This window comes from Tenrec ecaudatus, chromosome 11 (assembly GCF_050624435.1).
Source record: "Tenrec ecaudatus isolate mTenEca1 chromosome 11, mTenEca1.hap1, whole genome shotgun sequence".
NCBI classification, from domain to species: domain Eukaryota; kingdom Metazoa; phylum Chordata; class Mammalia; order Afrosoricida; family Tenrecidae; genus Tenrec; species Tenrec ecaudatus.
Window position 1 is genome coordinate 38053947 of NC_134540.1, and position 16742 is coordinate 38070688.

General features: G+C 46.4%; 1 protein-coding gene and 1 pseudogene across 2 annotated transcripts in view; both read left to right on the forward strand.

Moving 5' to 3' along the window:
• Nucleotides 1-16742, forward strand: part of DIAPH3 (diaphanous related formin 3) — a 576438-nt gene that overhangs the window by 541846 nt on the left and 17850 nt on the right. The window lies entirely within an intron of this gene.
• On the forward strand, nucleotides 1336-1726 carry LOC142461683 (small ribosomal subunit protein uS8-like; annotated as a pseudogene).

Below are 16742 nucleotides of genomic sequence, written 5' to 3' on the forward strand. Positions count from 1 at the left end.
TCCATGGGACATCTTTTCATGGCTCCCCATTTCTTACCAGGTTCCAATACCACCTTCCTTTCACTTCCAGGCCACCTGTGGTCTGAGTTTGCTGCCCTTCCTTTTAGCTCACTGCACTACAACCACAAGATCCCTATCCACTCCCCCTCCCCCAGCTCCAGGCTGTCCATGTGCTTCTCCCCCTAAATCTGTCTGGCTAACTCTTAAGTACCCCTCTGGTCTCTCTTAAATATCACTTCCTAATGGAAGCCTTGCCCCTGAAATGTAAATCAGATCCCCTCCTTACACATCATCATCGCCTGCTCTACTTTTCCTTCATTGCACTTACAAGTTATAATTACATATCTGTTTATTTGTTTAATGCCTGCCTCTCCCAATAGAGCGTAAGTTCTATGATTAAAGAAAGAGGGGGAGTTAGAGGAAAAACTTTATTATCATCAGTATTTCACACTTTTGACAGGTAAATTAGACCCAAAAGAACTCCCGAGGAGGAAGACGGGGCCTGACACTGCTACAATCCAGTGAGGTGTAAGAGAAGGGCTGCGCCATCCTGGCTTCCTGAGGCGGATCAGTGGGCAGGGGTAGTGGTGGCGGAGTGGACTGGGCATCGAGAGGGTACCCTGCCCGTCTCACTATGTCCTTTTGGGCATGTTTCTTGACTATTCCAGGGGCCTCGCTTTGTTTTTCAGTAAAGGGACTCTCAAGTTCTAGGATTATAATAATTTATTTCACGATAAGCTGTAGTGTTCTTTGGTCTTCAAATGATGACATCCGGTCATGGCCTTGCCAAGAACCCAGACCCGTTTGGTTGAGAATGTCCATGTAGACGGGCAGGCAGCCTGCTGAGCCACTGCCATTTCCATTCCAGACCACTCAATATAACAGACGCTGCCATCCAGCACGTCACAAGGATGTTTGTATGTCCTGGTGCCTGTACAACTTATGTTTATGTTATGCAGCCAAGAGTCTACTGAATGTGCGGCAGCATTACGGGGAAAGCTGGGAACATTGTGAGACTGACCACGTAACTCAGAATGTGAATCAAACACATGCTGTTGAAAAAATGTCTCTGATAGACTTTGGAAAAGTCCCAGTACCCGTAAATGGAGCACAGTGAAAATTGAGGGGTAAGGTGGCGGCGGGGTGCAACTCTAAACACGATTGGACTAAATGGCCTCTTGGTTGTAAATTTGCAGTGAAGTTTTTCTTTGTCATTAACCATCTCTGATTAATCTAATAGTGCTAACCCTCAATCTTGCCTCCCTCCCATCCTAATGCATAGATAAAATCTACGTGGTCGCCCTTCCTCTTTCCGCCATCTTTCTGTGCGCAGTCATGATGCGCATGAAAGTCCTGGCCGATGCTCTCAAGAGCATCAATAATGCTGAGGAGAGAGGCAAGCGCCAGGTTCTCATTAGGCCATGCTCCAAGGTCATTGTCCGGTTTCTAACTGATGATGAAGCACGGCTACATTGGTGAATTTGAAATCATTGATGATCACAGAGCTGGGAAAATTGTAGTGAACCTCACGGGTAGATTAAACAAGTGCGGAATGATCAGCCCTAGATTTGACGTGCAGCTCAAAGATCTAGAAAAGTGGCAGAACAACCTGCTCCCACCCCGGCAGTTCGGTTTCATCGTGCTGACGACCTCCACCGGCATCATGGACCACAAGGAAACCAGGCGGAAACACACAGGAGGGAAAATCCTGGGCTTCTTGTTCTAGGGATGTAATGCATCGAAACAAATAAAACACCAAATGGGAAAAAAAATCTACGTGTTCATAAAACAGTTAAGAATTCAAATGTGTAAGTTGGTGCATTTTCTTCTTAAGAAAACGAACTAGCCATTAATTTCTTAACACTGCAAGGATGGATCTGTACCGACTAATAATGGGAAGGGCGGAGAGTCAACTTTGCTCTGTTTTTGTTGTTGTTTTTGTTTGTTTGTTGGTATCTAAAGCATAGGACAGCAATGCTCTCAGCTTTCGGGAGTTTTCTATAGCCTGGGTTTTGTACATTCTGAATCTGGTGCTTGGCTCTTAGAAATCTTCGTTTCTACTTGTCTTAGACTGAAAGAAGTATTTCAGTCCTAACGTGTATATTGCATAAGCTTTACACCGAAGGGGCCGGGATGATTTTTAATGACAGTGCAGGTTAGACATGTGGACCTCATCCTCTTGTTCACGTCGCACAGGAAGAAATGCAGATTTCAGAGTGTGAACCGCCCTCAGTCAGCCATCTGAAAATGGAGCATGTACTTGAATTTTTTTAAGTTCCTTATAAATTCAAAATGTAACTTGCGCTAAAACAAGCTTTCTCCCTGTTCCTTTCTCTTCCTTTCTCTCGCCTTGCTTCCTGTCTTTTGCTTCTGTTATTAATTCTACATGTTTTAAACAAAATGTATGCTTACGTGAATAATATACACACTCTATCTCACGGAGTTTCTTGGTTGTAGTCAACAACGATGAAAACTTTTTAAAGCACATGATATTAACAGCAGTAAGCCTGCAGAAAAGGTTAACGTATTCCAGTTTGTATCTTTTTAAGATTCTTAACTGCTGCTTCTTTACTGTTTCCTAAAACTGCAGAGAGCATCAAGTTAGATTTCAGAATCTTTGATCTCTGGTTCAGCCAACAAGAAATGAAGCTTGAAATGAAAATGTCCATTTAAAACAAAATGAAGATTAGTTTTTAAAATAAAATATGAATGAAAAGAATAAACAGAATTTCAGTACTCACGCAGGCACCCCAAACTCAAACCCAGCAGCACTCGCAAGTTGATTCCAACTCAGCGTAACCCTTTAGGATAGGGTCTAACTGCCGCCAGAAGCTTCCCAGGCTGTCAAGCTGCGCCGAAACAGACTACCCTTCTGTGAGTCGCTCCAGCACTGCGCCACCAGGGTTATCTGTAGACATCTTCATCTAGTCCCTCGTTGCTTGGGGAAGTCAAGAAAGTAGTATAATTTAAGAAAGCTTCGCTTGCACACTAATTCTGATCCCTACATTATTAGGAGCCCTTTCTCCAGCAGTGACTTAAGTTTGGGGTTATTACCAAAAAAGTGAACATTACTGCCTCAGTCCTACCTTCGTTTCCACACAGGGCAGGCCCTTTGACTTCCTACTATTTTAATATATGCTTCTCCTCCTTTCTACCTGGCATGCCTTTTGCCCGTCTTTATTAAACATACCGGTAGTTAGATGCCAAGACGCATACAAATATTGCTTCCATGGCATACTCTTACAGGGTCATGTCCGGCCGTCACTGCTCCTGCAGCACTCTCCCCATGTCTCTGCTTTGGCACTTATTTATAACATATGTGTTTTAATCGTATGTTTCTCAGTGCTAGATATGAGTGCCACAAGCCTAAAGGCTCATTCATCTCTGCAGGCCCAACCCCGGCCACTGGCACCAGTGGATGCATGGGAGGCACCCCAATATTAGTTGCTTCATTGCACAAAGTAAGTAACCAAGTACATGAAATGCCAGACAGACAGCCGTCTACTTTGAAGCCAGTTATATTCCCAAAGTTAATTTTTAAATCGAGTATTTGGCTCACAAAGCAACTTCCCATAGAAACAACGTTATAAATGGTGGTTAGATTCCCAGGCTAGCCCTCAAGAGTCTATTTAACCCGTAATGTAGCTGCAGCACTATGTAGTTGTAATGAAAAATAGCAGAAAGCAACCCTATGACAAATGTGCAGTGTTTTCATTACATTAAGTAAATACAATTCCTCTTCTGTACAGACACCGAAATGCAGGGCAAATTATGCCAGTGGGCAGGTGTAGCATGATCTAGCAACAAGAGCAGAATCGCTGTGTGGATATAGGCCGGCTTTTTTTACACTCACTTGCCTTATAAATGATTTACCTTTCTACATCTGATCATCAGACTTTGTAATCCTTGCCTGCTGTTCCTAAAGAAGCGGCCAGGACACCTATATATAAAATCACATTGAAATATGCAGAGCACTATATAAATGCAATGAGTATCCAGGTAAAAAGTGCCCACATAAAAATGAAAGCAAACTGCATTGCAAACATTTCATGTGGCAGAAAATGAAGCAACCAAGTTGGAGCCTCAAGCCTCATCAGCTGGTCTGGCTCCCAGGACAAGGGACTGGGTTCCTACGACATCCCATGTGACCGCCTCGGAGACACATCCATTAACCTCTGGGGCCCTGAAGTTGCTCTTGAGTAAAGGGACATTGTACGGAACAAATGGCCTGCCAGTTCTTACGGTCTGGAGGTCTACCTCGGGAATCCTTTGCAGAGCTGTAACTCTGGCGGCATCAAAATGCCCTAGATGACCCATTATTATATGGTCTCAATGTCTTCAATGGACTCTCCTGTGATTAGCTTACTTCAAGCACCACTTGCCTACATTATATTTTTGTGCTTGATACAATTTCTCTCTTACTCTGCGGAACATGTCCATCTTCAAACCAGTTTGCTCTCCCAGCATCTGCCATCAAAATCTACCGTCACGTCTGAGTCCAAACGAGAATCCCGTGCTTCTTGTTCCCTACCCGGAAATCCGGCATTGCCCATGAAAAACGGGGTTTCCTTCAGGATTCGCCAAAGAATTTCTCACTTGGTTCTGGTGCAGTGGAGATATACTTTAGCTAACTATCTAGTCAGACTGTAGTCCCTATTAGGTGCCATCTGTTTGCTGAGGACTACCCTGTTTTTTGTTTGGTGCAGTGTATTTTAGTTTCTTTGTCTGTTTTTATCTTAGCACCTGTCCCTCCCACTTTTCCAGTTGATCCCTTCCTTTTGTGTGGCTGAAGGAAGGGATGCAGGATTCTTGACTGTGTTCTCAACAAAATGTTCACAGCTCAGGCTCTTCTTTCTGACCCACTGAAGTGCCTGCCTCCCTGGACTGCCCAGCCTCCTTTGTAAGCCTAGGTCCTGTTAAGAACAAAAGAAAGAAGTTGTTGTTCTTGCCAATGTCTTTAACTCTTTACAGCAAAGGATTCGCATTTGTCTCTTCCTCAATCCTTGCCTGCTCCTTTGTCTAGGCTCAAATGGAGGGGAGGTGGCGGAGGGGGGGGGGGGCAGGATCCTGCCCATGGTGACTTTGTTACATGTGTTGGAGTGGCTGCTCCAGGGAACTCTCAGTGGTGACTTTTTCAGGAGTTCTTCAGACCTTTCTTGCGACTTGCCTTGGAGTGGATTTACTTAAGCCCCCAAGAGTGGTAACCTTTGGCCGGGCCTAAGAACTTCTGGGGTGGAGGAAGGGGTGGGGGGGGTGGGGGTACTGACTGGTGCTTGGAAGTATCCCACTCAGATTAAATAATTGCTAGTGACTGAACTCTATCATAATATCATTTTCTGTGTGAAATTGTCAACACAATTTGACACTTTTTTGTTGTTGTTTCCCAGTTGGTTCCTGGAGTTTTGAATGCCCAGTGGCATTCCTTCCATCATCCGTAAATACAGGTTTAGAGACAGTTGTGGTGTTTGGGGAAAGAAATCAAATAAAGAAGTTCAAGGTTTCAAACTGCAGATGAATATTGGGTTAGTGATTAGCTGCAGTAGACATCTTTAGAAACGAATTATCTAGCTGCAGAAAGGACAACAATGGAGCTACCAATCCCTTGCGGCCAGTTTTCAGGGCTTCCTTCAAAAATAGGCATTTTAAAGTTTTTGTTTCCTTTTTCCTTTAATCCCTCATGTAATGAATAATATTTAGTTGAACTCCCAGAGCAACTGAGGTAAGAGAGTCTCTGGCGCTTGTTTTGGACCAAACACAAGGCATTGCCAGCTTCATGAATGTTACCTTGGATTTCACACAGCCCTTTTGTTCTCTGGGCTCCCGGTCACTCAACAATTTAAATTTCAACGCTCGTCTGTTTTTTGACCCCAAGATAGTGCTCTGAAGCAACGGAGTACGATAGTTTTAGTTGATAGATGTCCCCTTTCATTATTCTTTTAATTACCACTTCAGAAACTCCCAGATGGGTAATAACGTCATGATGTTCTGAATATCCTTCCATTGGTAGTGCACGGAAGACTCATCCTACTTTGTATTTCATTATTTCTCTGAGCTTTTAAATTTCACCCATATATCCTTGGTAACCAAGTCACAATTAACTTTAAAAATATATAGTTCTAATTAATTACTCTGTAACTCTTCCAACTCAACTGCCATGGAGTCAGTTCTGACTCATGGAGACACCACTTTAAAGCATTAGGAAGAAGGCTGATGTCTGATCAAAGGAACTGAAACTCGACTTCCCTTATTTTTAACCGGCTTATAAAATGCTTGCTTTCTACAAGCTGCAGGAACCGAACTGCATACAAAGGGCCTTCATGGGTTGGGAAAGTTAAATTACAATCTTTAAAATATAGGTTGAGGGACAAATGCTCCTATTAGATCAAGAGTTGTATTTGCTATCATTCCATTTTTAAATGGCTTTTATTAAACCCCAAAACTAAGTTATTTCTCTCTGGCTTAAGCACGCCGGCTGCTTTGGCAGACTGGGGTGACGCTCCCTGTGAACTCCCGTGCGATGTGCCTCAAACACCCAGGAGCTGTCAGGGGGGCTCAGTGATTTAACGCTGGTCTCCTGCCGCTTCTCCGGCAATCAGCAGATGCTGTGGCATTACCATAAATGCTTTCCTAACCGCTTCTGTCCAAAAGGGAAAATTCTTTCTGCCCAGAGCCTGCCACTTCTGATTAAGTTCAGTTTGCCCTTTTTTGTGTGTGTGCATAATGAATGTCTCCTGATGATCTCTAACCTTTGTTTTTAATATCGCCGCTTGGTCTAGACTCACCCTTTCCAGGGAAGCTCAGGTGAGAGAAGACAAAGAGAAGTGATGGTACTTTTTACATGAACTCCCAGTCCCCGGACAGCTCTGAAGTTGTTCCTGTCTTATATACGATCACTTGTCAGAGATCAGGAGCTATTCCGTCTGGTCTTTGTAACGCTGCTCTCTGTGAAACCGCGCTCTGCTCGGCTCCTGCAAAGGTCAGGTGCACATGGATTTGGCCTGACGATGTGTGAAGACAGGCTCTGCTTTGAATGGACTTCACCTGGCTGTGTCCTGAGATGGCCCTCCGCCACCAGCCGGACCAAAGGGCCTCCCGGCCTCCCACAGACATGCCCACAGCTCTCACCACCACCCCCGCCCCCCCCCACCGGAGCTCAGCAACGACACTTGTCACGGCCACCAAGTGCATGTGTACATAACACAAGTAGATCGGAACACGAATACCTTGTTTTGTCACTGAAAGCATTCAATACGTTATCTCAGAGGGAAAAGATCCTTTGGACGTATTAAATGAAAGTAGCTTTTTCTGTCAAGAGCCCCAAATGCTTCCTCATTTTCCTCATTTGTTCTTTCAGAAACTAAGAGAACTTTTGCTTGTTGACCACCTCTGGGCTGATTTTTTCCTCATTCTTCTTCAAATGGGCCTTTGATAGGAGCAGCTATCCTTGGTGATGTTATTCTTAAAGTAGGGCCCAGGACATCTCCAAGCACTACATACGCCCCGCCATCTCCAGCACACTTACAGTGTTAGAACTGCCCGGTAACTGCAATACCTGAAAGGTGCCCCATGTTCCAGAAACCAGGGAGGCCTGGTGGGGCTTCCCAGTCTGGCGTTCTCCTGCAGGGGATCCCACTGGCAGATACGCTCACGGCATTTCCAGTGTTGTTGTCTTGTTTCTCTTCCTCGTCCTGGATTCGGAGAACTTCAGAAGGAAGCAGGATCTTCAGGGTTGTCGTGTGTGCATTCTATGACCGGGGAAGTGCAGCCTGCACAGGGGCCAGTCACGGGAAGTGCCAGGTTTAATTTGGGAGATTCCCAGCTTCTGGGCATTAAACTGTTAGCTTTGATTAGTGATTTTTTTTCATTCTCTCACAGAGAAAAGCCAAGTAGGGGGGTGGTGGGGGGTGGTGTGCAGGCCGTGGGTGGGACAAAAACACAGGAATTGCAAAGCAAATGTCTTAGGCCCTAAATAGATCCCAACTACGAGCTCACTTGTAAGACCCACAAAATTCTGTTTTGTTGTATTTTTCTTAGCTAAAACTCTTATCTGCAAACTCTTTATACCAGTAGCAGCAATAATGTCCTGCTGCTCCAAGGTATTCTTCTTGGTTCACACAATATACGTGCCATCTTTACCATCTCTGTTGTTAGTCTCCTGCCCATATGAACCAGCCTCTATCTAGAGCAGCCTCTGTACCAACTTTTCAGCCAAAGAGTCCCTCTTTCCAGAGAATACTGAATGTCCGCTGCAGAAGACAGTCAGTGGCCATTTGAAACTTAAAGACGGTTCTAAGTTTTTCTCCGCGATCAGCCTGGTCACTTCTCTGTCTCTGGCGTCATCCGCTTACCCTCCGCGCTCGGCGTTCTTGCTGGCACACGGAGAGAAACAATAACGGCCTCCCAAGAGGATTCAACGCATGTCGTGTGTCCACACGTGCTTGTGTTAGACCTGCGCCCGCTCGCCAGCCAGAGCTGGGAGGCCTGAGATCAGCTGGGCAAAGGCAGGGCCACGAGGGCAAGAAGGCTGTTACTTCACCAGACAACAGGTGCCAATGGTTCCTCTGCGTTGGCTTCCTCGTCCCTAGCTTATTCACGAACATGATGTGTGAGTTACTGGGTTAAAAAAAGTCAGTGTCACCGATGAGTCTATTTCGAGCTATTTGCAGGTGGGAGTCACAAAGAAGTCACTTAGAGGAGCACCAGCACTTGAAGCCTGTGGGGAAGCTTTCTGTAGCTCTAGGAAAATCTTTACATCCCCCCACCCCACTCCACCACACGTTTTTAAAGTTCTTATGCTTTCTTTCTTAGCACGAAACTCTAGAAGCCCAGCCTGAAACCCTCAAACTTGATTTTGAGCGTCTCGCTGTTGGGCCCTAAGAAGAAGCCATCAGATGGTTTTAAATGAGTTTGAATCCATAAGTATAGTCTCCTTGGATATCTTCGCCCGCATTTAAATATCCACCCACCTTATCTCCAGAAAATTAACATGTAAATACCTCTCACAGGCTACGTCACGTTAACCATGGATGTTTTTCCGCTCCGAGTCTCACGCCGCTTACTACATGTAAGCAAAAAGCAGTTGGTTGGGGTGGTTAGGCTACCTTTAAAGTCTCAGAAATGGAATGTTTCCCTTCACCAAGTTGAAAGGTGTCTCAGTTATTTTCAAAGGCACCTGGGCCCTATGTTCACCCTGAAAGGCATCTCCCTGGAGGAGTACCCGTGACTAATCCGTCTGCAGGAACCGCCGTCTAAGAAGCCCGCACACAGCCTCTTTGAAGATGCGTGGTGATGAGGGGACGCCTCACAAGGTCTGGTGTTTGTGCGAAGATGTGCACTTTCCAAGTTGCTGCTCCGCGGGCTGTTTTTGTGACCAGTCCTTTGTAGGGTCGCCTTATTGAATCGTCCTCCGAGAGCTGCCGGGAAGAGGGGCGGAGTGCGGGCTGCTTCAGTGAAGCGCTCCGGGAGAGAAAGCGTGAACCATAAGCTAACAGGAAACTCACCGTTTTCTCTATCAGTCTAAGCCAACCCTGTAATAGACCATTCTCTGATCAAAGTAGTCACAGATGCACAGTTTACAGCTAACCAGATGAGCTAGGGGAACGGCTTGTGTTTCTTTTTCATGAAAAGCCGAAGAACAAACACGCCGGCGTGCAGTGTGATAAACTAAAAGATTGCTCGATGCCAGTTAGAAAGGAAAGTCTAGCGCTACCCTTTTCTCCTGCAAAAGACCCACTGCGTTGAGGCGATTCTGACCCACAGCTACCTTATATCAGATCCCTAAGGAGCGGAGAGCCTCATCTCGCTGCCCCTGAGCAGCTGGTGGGCTTGCCCTGCCGACCTGGGGCCCAGCAGCCCGTCCCTAGCCACATGCCCCAGAGCATCTTCATTTGTCTGTGCGGGTTGTTTTAGCTTTCTGGAGGGCCCCTGAGGAGGGCCCCTGCAGTGAAACAAGAGAGTCTCATAGGTAGTAACTGACTGCGCCCCTTTAGTCTTTCTGCCCTTATAGACACCAACTTTATAACACCATGTGAGGAGTAGCTGGAGCTATAAAGAGTCTTGAGGAGACCTGGTTGTGCAGTGGGTTACGTGTTGGGCTACTAACCACAAGGTCAGCAGTTCAAAACTGCCAGCCCCTCCACGGGAGAAAGATGAGGCTCTCTCCTCCCATAAAAAGTCACAATCTCAGAACACCCCTAGACTAGAGAGAGTTCTGCTTCGTCCCATAGGGTCTCTGTGAGCTGGAATCCCTCGATGACAGTGACTTGGGATTTTTGAGGTTTTTATAAGGAGTCCTACTGGTGCAGTGGGTTATGACGGGCTGCTAACCAGGAGGTCAACGGTTCGAAACCACCAGGTGCTCTTTGAGAGTAAGCTGAGGGCTTCTGCTCCGGTCTAGTGTTCCAGCCTCAGAAACCCCAGGGGCAGCCCTTCTCTGCCCTGTCGGGCTGCCGTGCGTTGGACTGGACTTCGCGGCAGGGAGTTTGGTTTGGGTGTAGAAGGAGCCCAGACAGTGCCATAGGGTCCCTGATGGATGGCTGACAAGAGGTCAGCCTGCTCACCAGCCACTGACAGCAGGGGCAGAAAGAGGAGCCTTTTGGCACCAGTAAAGCTTTACAGCCTCAGAGACTCGATGTAAAGTCACTGAAAGTCCGGATCAACTTGATAGCGGTGAGTTAGGTTTTGGATGGGTCTCCCTGAGCTGGAATTGATACGCCTTCCACCAGTAGCAGCGTGGGATGGAAGCCCCTGCTCAGGCCGGCGCAGGACGCGGGAGCTTTGTTCCCAGCCTTTGGGTGCGACCTCCCCTGTTTCTATGTTGGAGAATGTACACGAGGAGGCCCTGGTGCAGTACTGGTTCAGCGTATGACTACTGGCCACCAGAGGGCTACCTGGCCAGCCAGGCCCGGCAAGCTGCTTGCCAAGACAGTGGCCTGCATGAACCTTTGGGCGGTTCTACTCTGCGTACATGGAGTCGCCGCAGTTTGAGGAGGACTCAGCAGCCACGAACGACAGCAACAAGGAGGCAGTTGAAAGTAGAACCACCTGGAAGGGCATTTGCAGTTCCAGTTTGAAAACACGAACAGGGCATTTGAATCCATCCACTAAACCGACATCTACCTCATCGCCGTTTTCATGATGAATCGCGTCGAGCAACAGCAAAGGACAGCGTTGGTGCGGATGATTCGGTCCGAGAGTAAGTCTTGCATCCGATAGCACCGGTCTTTGCCATTTACTGCTATTATCCGACGTGCTCTGGTGATGGAGCAGCACTGACTGGCATGGCCCTGCTCTCCTGGAGCTCACACCATGGGGGAGAAACAGACTGGAAGTCTCTGTAAGTGCACGGACAGATCACACTGTGCTGTGACTCAGAACGGGGTGCTGAGTGACAGGAGATGGGGAAGGGACTCCTTGTGCCAACGTGCTTTTGACAAGGTTTTGCTTTGAAGAGAGGCCCAGGTAGACTGAGGACCGCAGACCACTCTTCGCCTGCAGCCCAGCATTGGAAGCACGGAGGCACTGGCCATTCGCTGCATACAAAGGGACACGGAGGCCACTACGTCCTGAACGAAGTGCCTCAGACTCGAGCTTTCCTTGTTCATGTGTTATTCTTCAAAAGCCTGTCCGGTTCATCCTTCACGAACTATGCCAAATGCGGTCACGTCCACACCTGTCTTTCTTCAGAGCCGCCTCTCTGTTCTCTCCCCGCATCTTGACCGCCACTCAAGATTTCCAAACATTCTAATGGATTCATTTCCCAGAGATTTCCTCTAGCAACTCTAAGCATTTCCTTTTCAAATCAAACACACCCACAGGACTTAAATATAAGTGTTTAGCATTTAAGAGACACAGTTTCTCATTTTGCTACAACCAAAAATAAGACCAATTTCAGTCACACCCTAAAATAAGCAAGAGGCAAAACCGACTCCCTGGAATGCTTTGAACTGCTGATTGTTCTGTGCCGCTTCCCTGTGCTCAGGTGGTAGGCTTCCCGAAGACAGGGATCACGTGTGCCCATTCTCTGCTGGATCCCTGATGCCTCGCACAGCCTGGCCCGCTGTCTGTACTCAGTACCTTTTTGCCCGGTTGAATGCAAGCACACTATCAACTTTGTGCCCTGCAACACGAGTTGTTAACCTGAAACGAGTCCTGACACCAAATCTCTGCCATATGAAAATAGACTCTTACAATGGAACGACACACCTGGACGTAAAATACTGCCTGTAGCATTCTAGGTTGAGAAGACACAGACCCGACCAAGCAGTTTATGGTCTAGTCTAGATGGCTCACGCTAGATTCTGGTGTGTGGCAAGAGCACAAACAAACAGACAAAACCCAACAAACAAATAGAGCTACAACACCAGGCAGACAGGGTCATGCACCACAGGCAAAGCGCACGCGGCTCTAGACAACTGATGGAAGGAGACTTCACCGCCATCCGGGAGGTCGCGAGGCAGGGTTTGAGGAGATTTGAGAGACCGCTAGATAACTGGGCAGTGCGTAGGATGAGCGAGCCATGGGATGGAGAAGGGCCAGTATTTACAGGGAGCGTTCACTGCGTAAGGAAAGCCCCCCAAAAGTGAGAAACCTGCCCTAACACCAGGAAAGGCTCCAGTCATCAAAGAATGGTCGTTGCACAAGCAGATTACTAGTGAGGACAGCTTGGGCCGAAACGGTCAACGCTTCCACGGAGATCGACACCGTCGTGGTTTGCTGATTTCAGACAAACAACAGCCCTAGAAAGTGACAGCTTGATCATTTTGATCTCTCCGTTTGCAATGAATTGGGTGGTGGGGGTTCTGAGGGGCTTTCGAGTCAGTTCCGATTCACAGCCACCCTCCGTGTGAGGGGACTTCAAAAAGTTCTTTCCCCAGCATGCTGGCCCTCTCCGGGCCCTGGTCTCTCCTGAGAACATGTCCAGAGTACGTGAGCCAAAGGCTCGCTAGCCTCCCATCTAAGGAGCGTGGCTGTACTTCCTTCAGGACAGATCGCTCATTCTGCTGGCAATCCCCCATGTGTGTCACATTCGTCACCAGCACCGCCATTCAAGGCACCCGTTTTCCATTTTCCTTATTCATTATCCAGCTTTGACCTACATTTGGGACAATAGAAAATACCATGGCTCGGCCAGTAGCTGAGCCACAAAATGATGTTTGGGGTATCTTTTAATAACCTAGAGAGTGTGAGTTAGAGATCTGTGGTTCTTACATGAGCAACTAGTTCTGTAGCAAGTGCAGGTATGGACAATACTTTTCTACCATATAATTAAGACCCCTGGAGAGAAGTCGTTCTACTTGTGCCCAACTAGTGAACTTAATAGACTTTTCAGTTATTTATTATCAACAGTATTGGTAAACACGAGTGTCCTTTGGCTCTAAGTTCTTAGTTCTGTAATAGGCATATCTTTTGCTTATCCTTCAGCATTTATAGTTTTAAGATGCTAAACCAGATAAGTGCTATCGTGAGGAGCCAGATATTAAATCCTAGGACTTAGACCTGAACCCAAACTTCATCCTAACTTGCTGGATGCTCTGGGGCACCCTATAAAGACCACCCTTCCTCGTGTGAAGTCAGGAGGATGAACACCCCGTGGTAGGCGCTCTGACAGTGCACGAAAAACCCTCCCACCAAGCTGCCCGTGAGTACCCACTTACACACATTTGTTTTGTCTTCAGTGCCAGTTAATCTTTGATACAACATAAGTCCAAAGAAAACTGATCACAAAAAATGATTTTATTAACCAGGTCATGAGAAAGGGAACATACTTTTGGTAGAACTGATTCTGAGTTTTCTATACTTGTAGACTTTCGAAACTTATAGTTCAAGGAACCCCAAATGGCACCGTCTGGTAACTGTTGGACTGCTAACTCTATGGTCACCGATTCAAACCCAGCAGCTGCTTTTATAAACCCAGCAGCTGCTTTTACAGCCCTGGAAACCATATATAAGGGGTTGCAATGATGGCATTGACTCATTGGGTGGCCGTGGATGGGTATTATAGTTTAAAGGTGTTTGTTGGTTTAAGGTTTTAAAACTGTTTTCGGTATGCCAAGTAGTTAAACCCCCTGGACATGAGGAGTGCTTTCCCCTTTGTCCTCCATTCCTTATTCCGCTAAGGGGAGCTATACACATGCAAGGGAAAGATGGCTTGTGTGAATTAAAAGAAAATGGCCACAGGACAGTACATTAGAGAGATGAACTGACTCATATTGGAAGATCCAGGTCCATGCTAAATGGACCTGCAGAAAAAAATTACTTCTGTGTTCTTTAATCCAGGCAGAGACCCTTTCATGTAATGAGAGACCATTAATTGCAGAGTTCTCCATCTGTCCAAACAACCTCTTTAGCGCATCAAAGACCAAAGATGCCACGTGAGAGTATACGTGCATGCCCCAAGACATGGCATTTCCAATCATCTTTTATGCATGTGATAGCTAGACAATGCATAAAGAAAACCCAAATCATTGATGCCTTTGAATAATTAGGATGCGGGCAAAGAACATTGAATACCAGTGGCTGCCAGAAGAAGGAGCAATTTGTCTTGCAAGAAGTGCAGCCACCATGCTCTTCAGATGTGAGTGTGGCAAGGCTTGGTCTCGTGTCCTTTGGGCATCTTACGAGGGGGGCAGGGGGAGGAGATGCCCTCTGGTACGACAGCGGGCCAGGGAGCCCGTCAGACCCTCAATGAGATGGCTGAGCCAGTGGCTCTGCATGCGGAGCAAAGATGGCGAGGAGGCCCAGGCCTGGGGTTGCATGTGAAGGCACAGACTGGGCACCCAAGAACCATGGCAGCCTGATACCATCCTGTCCAGTCCTCTCCTCTCTCCCAAAGAAAATATGAGGCAGAAAGGTAGTGGCAAATCTAAGACCTTTAGAAATAGAAGAACTAATTAGCAAACATTATTACTATGCCTCAATGCTTTTAAAAGCGTGTACATGATTCATAGTTTTTAAGTCACAAAGTAATTCAAAGTACTTTTAAAAAAAACCCACTTAAAGGCAATGATTGTGAAGGTGTAGCTGTCTGACCTCTAGCGGCTGTATCTTACAGCTGCACCTCCATTGATTGGTTTAAAATAAGGGGGAACAAGAAACCTTCTAATACTATGAAACCTCCTTGGATCTTGTTAATAGAAGGAGCCAATTTGTCTGGAAAGAAGTGAAGCCACAATGCTTTTTAGATGTGAGTGTGGCAAGACTTAGTCGCGTGTACTTTGGGCATCTCATGAGGAGGAAGAAGGAGATCATGTTTGGTACCACAGAAGGTTCTGAAAGTAACTGCAATTAGCGTTTTGGAAGTTATACTAGTTTAAGTTTTGCTCAGAACAGCAGTTCAGAATCAACGTCACTTATCTGAGTTCAGGCCTTTGAAATGACCGCAGAAACCCAGGTTGGGCTGCTAACCGCAAGGTCAGCAGTTCGAAACTCCCAGCTGCGATGAGGTCTCTCCTGCAGAGTTCCATCTTGGAACATCGCAGGGACAGTTCTTCCCTGCCCGATAGTTCCACAGTGTCCGATGTGTAGAGTTGCTGTGGGTCACAAGCCCTTCAACTCAGTCCCCAGGAGGCACTCTGCGGTTCACAGCGAGCCCCCAACCCCCCACCCCCACCCGACATCAAGGTTCAGCACTATTCCATAGACTTTAGGAAGTAGTCTTAAAATAGTGATAGAATGGGAACGCATATCATGATAGCTCCATAATCTGATGGCAATTTGAGGATTAAGAATGTAGGTGGAGTCTAGCCCGTCAATCCGGAGATAGCCAATGAGACTTCTGTGTGGGCAAGGCCTTCTCCTGAGAATTCCGGGAACTCCTGTATTCCTTCTTGGAGGTGGGAGACACTCACTCTCCCTCTACTGACAACGCTGACTTCCTGGGAGACCTACCCTGATGCAGTCCTGGGAACTGGAGGAGTCGCGCATGAGACCCCCAGCTGCTTCAGAGATGCTTACAATGCCACTGGATCCAAAGACTTTCCACTGGCCTCTGAAAGTCCTGCACTCAGCATTGCATGTCTTTCGTGAGTCAGAAGAGAACTTTATGGATTGGTATCGAACATATGGGTTAGCATTGGACTATGGACTTGATCTGAACTGGGCTGGATGTTTTCTTAATATACAATTACCCTTCATATGAAACTGTCTCATATATATATATATGAGTGTCTATGAATTTGTTTATCTAGGCTACCCATGCTAACACATACTTTACTAGATGCTTATATGGCTAATATGTGGAGATTTACTGTATGTACTCCTTTATAAGCAGAGTTGTTAAGCATATTTTTAATGCAGCTTTGTGGGAAAATTAGGGGCCTCGGCTGATATTCGGGTCAGCTTATACTCAAATATATATGGTATGTGTATTTATGAATATTTTCAGGTTCATATTGCTTTCATTACAAATAACACATATTCCTCCTCATTGATTCAGAACCCGTTCTCTCACTCTGCCATGTTTTGGAGGCAGTAGAGCTGAATCAGGGATACTCCTGGGACCAGAAACAGGTTGGAACTGAGCCACAATTTCAGGGCCTAGATAGTAGTCTGGTTATTTCAACCCACGAACTAAATAGAGGTACTTACGTTATTGATTATGCCTCAAATTAAGGGGCGGTAGAGAGAAAAGTTGAATAATAAAAAAGTGAACATGCTGTTATAAGCCAGTAACTAATGTACTTTCCTTTGTCTAAACAAAAACCATATGGGGACAATTGGTTTGTTTTTATGTTGTTGTTTTA